The sequence below is a fragment of the Lactuca sativa genome, chromosome 4, assembly GCF_002870075.4.
Source record: "Lactuca sativa cultivar Salinas chromosome 4, Lsat_Salinas_v11, whole genome shotgun sequence".
Taxonomy (NCBI): Eukaryota; Viridiplantae; Streptophyta; class Magnoliopsida; order Asterales; family Asteraceae; genus Lactuca; species Lactuca sativa.
The window spans coordinates 106,311,654-106,320,174 of NC_056626.2; the positions used below are offsets into that span (position 1 = coordinate 106,311,654).

An 8,521-nucleotide genomic window follows, 5' to 3' on the forward strand; every position below is an offset into this window, starting at 1 on the left:
CAGACTACATGTGAGCTGATATGGGTACGTAATTTGTTAGGTGAAATTGGGTTTGCTCAATCAAAACCAATGAACCTGTATTGTCATAATGAGGCGGCTATCCATATTGCAAACAATCCCGTGTTTCACGAAAGGACTAAACATATCGAAGTAGATTGTCATTTCACTCGTGAAAAGCTAGAAGATGGAACCATCTCTACTCCTCATGTTCGAACAGGAAGCCAACTAGCCGATGTCTTTACCAAAGCTTTACCTGGTTTGTGGATATCTGCAATTTGTAACAAGCTGGGAATGTATAACATTTATGATCCAGCTTGAGTGGGAGTATTGGAATGTAAATATTGTACATATGTATTAACCTAGTTTTAGCCCATGTGCCCGTAGGGTTTCATATGTCTAGGGATCCTGCCTCTTTATATACTCTGATATCTTCTTGTAATAAGTGCACAATTAACAAGGTTATTTTCACCCTAAATCTATTTTCTAGTTTACACCCTAATTATTGACATTTTTTCCTTCTCCCTCCCGACATTGGACATTGACTGCCGCCTACTTCTTCCCTCGCACTTCGACCATCATTACTTTCCATTCCCGGTCATCGACGTCGATCAAGACAAGCAGGCCACCAGCCGACAACCTTCACTCTCTCCTTCTCCTTTTCTATGTAAACCCTAATCCGCCTCCACCACTACCGAATCTACCTCAACTCACCTCTGACCTCGGCTCATCTCTTTTCGATCGTTGCTAATGAACCTATTTTGTGTTTAATTTGGTTGCAAATCGCGATTTTGTACACCGGAAGCCTAGATGATAGGTCCGATGCGGCGTCGCTTGTCTCACTTACAGGAGACAACGATCGGTATGGGAAGATGATAATTAAAGAAGGCGGAGTCAATCTGTTGCTGAAATTGGTGAAAGAAGGGAAACCAGTAGGTCACGAGAACGCTGTATCTGTAATCGAATTCCTAGGTCGTGATCCTGACAGCGTTGAACGCCGGTGTATGCTCCTTGTTTGTTAAAATTCTCAAAGAAGGTCCCATGAAAGTGCAAGCAGTTGTCTCCTGGGCTGTAGCGTTCGATTAACACAATTCATCAAACCCTAGAATCGTAAAGGAAACCTAGCCTCCGTAGCTTTCTTCACACTTCACCTCCTCAAAGATCTATCGGTAATAAATCAAATTATTCTTGTCTTTATACTCTTCATATGTGACCTTCTAATCTCTTTGATCCAAGTTCTATTTATGCTCCATTTGGAGGAAGTATCTTCGTATGCGACCTTCTAATCTCTTTCATCCTTTTTACATCTCAACGTGTTTCTCGGAAGCATCATAACTAGAACCGTGCTTCAGCAACTAAAAGAGTTCTTGGATCAGTCGCCATCTCGAAGAAGACAGAGGAAACCATGGATCTTGGTTCATTGCTTTGGCCTGTAACCAAGCCTCGATTACAGTTGTACTTCTTGTGTGGACTCGTGTACTCAACCATCACCCCCATTCTCCTTCCATTCATCATCGTCTTCTTTGAGTTTGCTTATATGTTTTTTCCTCATCAGGTAACTTGATTTTGCTTATATCTGAAACAAAATATAAAGTTTGAATTTGTGAGTAATATCTGAATTGTGGAATTTTCGTTATGTGGTGTTTGATTATCAATGTGTAGCACCAGAAATATGAGAGCGCATCATCGTTTTGGACAGATGTTCATAGGCTTATTATTATTGGTTATGTTGATTTCACTTATGCTTTTCTTTTTCTCTTTCAACTAGGTCTTTTCCTAAAACCCTAATCCAACTCTTGATCTCTCTCATTAGAACATAAATACTCCATTAGTCTATTTGGACTTTATTTGTCCAAATCAACATAAAGAACTTGTTGATTGATGCAAATAAGTTTTTATTGGTTGTTACATACTTGCTTTGCTAAAAGGTATTTCCATTGACAGGTTAAATAAGAAAATGATGTAAATATTGATTGTAAGCTTCTATCCCATTTGGAGCTGGACACATACTGGTGGAGCATTATGCTAGTTGTTTCATTTACTTGCATGGCTGATAAATGAATTACAAAAATAATTCCAATTGTCAAACAATTATCAAAGTCTCATTAAATTGATGGCCTTATCATGACATTCTACTTCCACATTCATTGTCAAGAAGATGTCAAGTCAGCTAAGAAACTCTCTTTTATGTGTGTATTATTTTCTGTATTCTGTTTTGTTTTGTTCATGTGTGTATTATTTTCTGACAAAAAGTCAGTGTGATCTCTTTTCTGTAGGAACCTCTTCGTAAGAAAATGTTAAGTCAGCTAAGAAACTCTCTACAGGGTTTAAATATTGCAAGTGAATCCCTTGAACATGCCATGCAACGTGTTATTGATGACAACCTTGAGTTGGGTTGTGCATCAATTGAAAAAGCTGCAATTGAAACCGTTTTAATTTCTTAATCCTTTTGTTGGTGTTATATACATTCATTTTTTTGCATCTTATGTTTATATCGATGCACGTGTCATACAGGGGCTAGTAATAGTAAAAAATGAAATTGCTCAGCAACTTTCAGTTAGAAGGAAGCAAGGAGAAAGTTCTAGAACTACAACAATTGATCCAAACTTATCTACATAAAGTATAGGTGCTTTTCCTTATCAATTCTTTCAACTTGAAATTTTCATTGGTAAAGATGCTAAACAAGCTGAAATTCAGGTATTCTATCTTCATTTTTAATAAATTAAATCAAACTTTTCATTACTTGTGTATAACGGATCATTTTTTAAACTGTAACCAAAGTAAGTATCCTAAATCTGCATACCAAAATCATTTTCTTCCTTCATTCTTGTTCATATTAATATTTTTAATGTAGCAATGAAATATAAATAACAAAACAAGAGGATGGTTGTTTGGTTGTTTTCAGTCTGTTATTTGTGAGGTTCTTGTGGTTGTTCTTAGATGCATCAACAAGGATGAGGCTGCTTTGGCTATGGCTCAAATGGTACATATAATACCCCTTGCTATTATATGGAATTGTGGATGCTCTTCCTTCTTACAAAATAATTTTTCCAAATTTTATGTAGGTTTTCGAGAGTTTATATGAAAATGCAGCCAACTATGTACATGTCAATGCTGACCTTGACATCTTAGTTGGTATGTGTGATGTTAGCAAGCTTGTGAGGAGGGAAATCACTAGTTGGGTATGACCATAATCATGTTACATCATTTGTTGCATGCAGTTATTGACACTTCATTTCTGCAATCAGGTAGTGCATTCTGATGATGAGAGGAGATTCAACAAAGATATTACATTTGGCCTAAGTCATAGGGAATTACTGAACCTCACTGAGTATGATGCTTACATGGCCAAACTTATTGATGGAGGAAAGAGTGGTATGTATGTCTAAACATGCATTACAGATACTGAAGATTATATCATTCATATCAAATTTGAAGTTAAACATCAGATAAAAGAGTGTCAATGTCAATGTCTGATCATTAATTGCATTTCATTTTAAAATGTTCAAGATTTGTAAAATTCATGCCTTTTAATTGTTCACTTATTTTACTTACTACATCAAATCTAAAGCTTTATGAATGTCGAATAGGTAGGTATACTTTACTCTTTGCTTATAAGCGTCTGATAAATGTGAAGGAATTTTAAAAACAGAAGTTTGAAATATTTTTAACTGTAATTTTTTTCCATAAAAGGCCTGTTAAAATTTCATTCATCATAGCTATGGTTTTAACTATAATATGATGCACAGGGGCGACAATAGAGTTTTTCATCTCCCTTGTTGAAACACTGAAGCTCAGTGATGCAGGAGTACTGTCTTCACTTCATAATGTCGTTCACACTTTATCCAATGTTTGATCTTGCTCCTAATTGCTATGACCTTAACCTTTAATGATGTGTCAAATACATGCCATGTCACCAAAACTTATCGTTTAAACTGAGAATAGAACATTTTCCAGTGGAACAAAATCATAAATGACAAGGTTAACCAATTTTCAAACAACCTAAAGAAAGAAAACCTAATATGATTCTTGTTAATGATATCCAATTTGAAGCTAACTTTTATGTTTGGATGGAACATGTGACTAAGCATCTTGTGGCTAGCAAGGATGATGACGGGGCATTTATATCTTCTGAACCAGATCCTCCTAGTTTCCTTTGGCAGGTAGTAATTAATTAACACTCTTTCACTAACTTCCTAATTATTTTCATCTTACATGATATTTAATTTTTAAGACCTTAATTTATGAATCTCATCATTATTTGATTCTTTTAAAAACAGGTTTCTACAATGTTCAATGAGTGGTGTCGGATACGTGATCGCTAGCGGTGAGAATGACACCTGAAGAAGCAGTTGAAGAAATACTTCAGGTTCCTAAATGCATTTTAACTACTCTATAGATAATTTTTTTTGACTTGATGTAGAAATAATTATATCATAGAGAAATTTAGGGAAAGGAAGCTTTCACCATTGAGTCCTAACATAACATTGTACATTTATATGTTCCTTCTCACATATCTTTTACATTGATTACTTACACTCAAATTTTGTTAACCTTTTATGTGGCTGATACTGATTGATGTAATGTAGCCAAAGCATCAAAGGTTTCCAAGAAGGAGATAATGGCAAACTCTTTTGCTGATCCTGAAAAGTGTATTCAAGAGATAGTAGAGAAAGCATCAACCATTGTTCTTTCCGAGGTACTACACTACTACAATTCTCTCTCTCTCTCTCTCTCTCTCTCTCTCTCTCTCTCTCTAATAGTAATAAACTCTGAACTCTTATCTTGAGATGTAAAAAATTTCATGCAGATGAAACACGAAAACATTAAGCAACATGGGCATGTCGATGGGGAACAACTGGTATCCAGCCATCTAAAGAAGAATCTTAGTTTGGAGCTGAAAAACCTAGTTGTCAGTGTTTCTTTCTCTACTTTTCTTCCATGTCTATCTATACTTAGTTTTGTATGACAAGTACACACACACACACACGAGTTTGGAGCTGAAAAACCTAGTTGTCAGTGTTTCTTTCTCTCCTTTCATATATTTATATTATTTTTCCACTACTTGTGGATTCCATCTTAAGTTTTACTTTTTTATAGGTTTTGACAGCAAAATTCAGAATATTTATCTATCACATGACCTACAAGTTTCTTTCCTTTCTAACACCCCCTCAAACTCAAGAGGGTATGCTTGTGCTTATATGTTGTAATTAATTGTGTGATTTGGAAATGTGACATAATATTTATCTATCACATGACCTACAGGTTGCATTTGTCACATGACCAAATCCAAATTGTGTTTATCAAACAAAATATCTCTCATACTTCATATTCATTGGAAGAGTTGGGAAAGCAATTTTTGATGGTTAATTGCTTGATGTTCATTTCAAAAGATCTTTCTATAAGCATATGATTGGAGTAAAATTAACCTACCATGACATTGAAGCTATCGATCCATGTTACTTCAAAAACTTGAAGTGGATGCTTGAGGTGAGTCTCACTGAGTCAACCCATTTTCTCCTACTAATAAAAATCCATTTTTACTTACATATTTGAAAACTCATGTGCAGAACAATATCAATGATATTTTAGATCTTACATTTAGTATCGATGCTGATGAAGAGAAGCTCATCTTATGTGAAAAAACAGAAGTAAGAATTCTTAATTTGATTTCTCACCCACTTTTATCGGAATCAATGTTGTAATTGGGAGGGGTATTTTTGTAATTAATTTATGGTGTTGATTCAAAGTAACAGACATAAGTATGTCATTCCCACAACCTTATACCCTGAATAAATGGAATTATTATATAAGTCATGAATAAAAAGTAGCAAGCATTTTAGAACACCTATTTGAATAATTTGCATCTTGGACATATGTATATATACTTTGTATTGAGATTTAAGAACAATTTGCAATTTGCAGGTATGCTATATGTGGGGATTTAACGCTGAAAAAGATAGTAGCTACAAGACCATCTACTAAAGCAAGGTTGGTGTAAGAGTTGATGACGAGAACATTGTTCCAAGACCTTTAGTGAGTTATGATGATGTCCCTAATAGCAATGTAGTATTAGGTTATATAGTTAGGGATGATTATTTGTATTTGACATGTTAGTGCAATGAATTATCTTTCTTATTTATTGTATTTTATTTTGTATTTTGTATGATATTAACTTTTGTGCAATGGATTATATTTTTTTGTATATGGTATTTTATTCTCTATTATTAGACATGAAATGCAAATTTAATTTGAAAATTAGTAAATCTATAAATAATTTTTTTTAACAAAATAAAAATTACGATACGCAAAAATGTGTGTCATCTTCATTTATGGCATGGCATTTCTTGACATCGGCTTTAATGATACGCATTGCGTGTCATAAATGCGCGTCATAAATGTGCGTCGTCTATAGACGACGCGCAAAAGCGTGTCGTCTCTCGTTATGACAGGTTCTTTCTTGACGCGCATTTGTGCGTCGTCTGAGCATTTTACGAAACGCATTGCGCGTCATAAAAGGTTGTTTTTCTAGTAGTGACTGTAATGGATGTTAAAGCGAAGACAAAGGACAATTCAGTAGCCAGGAAAGATCTGAAACTCTATTGTAGGAAGAGAAAAGGAATGGAAGAAGAGCAAAGAGGGTACTATTCTCTAGAAAAGTATCAAAATAAGGCCATATTAGAATGGGTGGAGAAATTGTGTTTCCCCGATGGTTATGTTTCTAATTTGGGGAAGTGTGTTGATTTTACCGCGTGTAGATTATTCGGAATGAAAAGACACAATTGTCATGTTTTTATGCAAAGATTGATGCCAATTGCATTTCGTGAGATGTTGCCAAAATATGTGTGGGAATCATTAACAAAGTTGAGTCTTTTCTTCAAAACATTAACTGCAACATCAATCACTATAGACGACATGGAAAGGATTGAAGCCGAGATGCCAATAATTCTATATAAATTAGAGACCATATTTATCAATTATCCCTGATATATTTAACTCCATGGAACATTTACCCGTACATTTTCCATATGAAGCTAAGATAGTCGGTCCTATCTAATATCATTGGATGTATCCATTTGAAAGGTTTGTCTGTTACATCAAAATTTATGTTGAAATTTTTGTAAGTCATAACTCTAACTTAATTTATATATATTTTACTATAGATATCTCAACCAGTTGAAAAAAGATGTGAAATAAAGCTCGAGTGGAAGGGTCCATTGTGAACGCGTACTTGCTTCGTGAATCATCGATATTTTGCTCTCATTATTTCGGAAGTGATGTACCCACACGTAACATAAAGTTGCCTCGAAATGATGATGGAGGAGATGATCAATTTGATATGATGACATCAAAACTTTAGATATATTTTCATATCCTAGTCATCATTATGGAAAATTAAAGACTGGAATTTTTTCTGATGAGGAGTTCAATGTTGCCCATTCTTACATACTCATTAACAAAGATAAGATCAAACCTTACATAGGGTAATATATACTTTCATTTTTAAGATACTATATTCATTTATTGTTTAACTGCACTAAATAACATTAACATGCATTTTGTTTAATAACTACATCATAGTAACTTTGAAAATGTAATTTAAATGGTATTACAGTAAATTTCAAAATCACTTTAAAGATCTTTTTGGGGATATGGATGAAGATGAGCTTGCAGCTAAGGTGGAGAAGAACTTTGCAACATGGTTTCAAAACCATGCGGGTGTTAATTTTTAATTTTTTATTTGTTATATATGGTTATAATAAGTGCTTAACAATTTATCATATAGGAACATAATAACAAGATAAAGAACAAGTATATATTTGACCTTTCCAGAATGCTATTGAGAACAGTCAAATTATATAATGTATACTTTGTCAATGATTATGAGTTTCACATAGAAGCTCACAGATGGAACAAATCAACAATGAATAGCGGATTGTGTATTAGTAGCCAAGGAGATGACTATTATGGTAAGGTAGTGGAAATTTTAGAAGTCGGGTACCCTGGTTACCCAAGGAAAAGCACAGTTTTGGTTAAATGTCATTGCTACGATCCAACACCTAACATAAGAGTTAAGGTTCACAAATAATATAACTTGGTCAAAATAAACATCAAAAGGTAGTACAACAAGTTCGAGTCGTTTGGTTTAGCCATGCAAGCCACCCAGGTGTCTTACGTTCCTTTCCCGAGTTTGAAAAAAAAACAACTCCGACTGGTTGGTTGTATTGAAAGTTAAACCTCGTGGTTGGGCTGATGTACGTGAAAATGATAATCAAATAGATGTTGCTTTCGAAGAGGATGAAGCTGTATAAAATGAAATCATTACACCAACTACAGATACAAATGACTATGATGATAAGGAGATGTCTAGCAACAATTCAGATGATGAAAATTGCATTCAAGAAAGTGAATTTCATGATGACGACAATGATGGTATTCCTGACAGCGAGGGTAGTTATGAGTATAGTATATCGAGCAATGAAGAATAAGAGGAGGAAGAAGTGGAAGGGGAGGAAGAAGATAT

The 8,521-nt window shown here is 34.4% G+C and overlaps 1 long non-coding RNA gene across 6 annotated transcripts; it reads left to right on the forward strand.

Annotated features, from left to right (window-relative positions):
• The first annotated feature begins 489 nt into the window (after nucleotides 1–489).
• LOC111886266 (uncharacterized) lies at nucleotides 490–6,178 on the forward strand. Of its 6 annotated transcripts, XR_008232166.1 has the most exons (16): nucleotides 492–1,166; nucleotides 1,325–1,552; nucleotides 1,942–2,186; nucleotides 2,274–2,426; nucleotides 2,512–2,623; nucleotides 2,903–2,980; nucleotides 3,063–3,179; nucleotides 3,246–3,372; nucleotides 4,086–4,160; nucleotides 4,278–4,366; nucleotides 4,587–4,696; nucleotides 4,808–4,909; nucleotides 5,098–5,182; nucleotides 5,263–5,487; nucleotides 5,568–5,648; nucleotides 5,923–6,178. It is a non-coding gene; the product is annotated as an uncharacterized LOC111886266 (long non-coding RNA). The 6 variants fall into 6 exon arrangements; XR_008232164.1 differs by having other exon boundaries at nucleotides 491–1,166; nucleotides 2,512–2,980; XR_006191308.2 differs by having other exon boundaries at nucleotides 2,274–2,694.
• The last annotated feature ends 2,343 nt before the right edge of the window (nucleotides 6,179–8,521 follow it).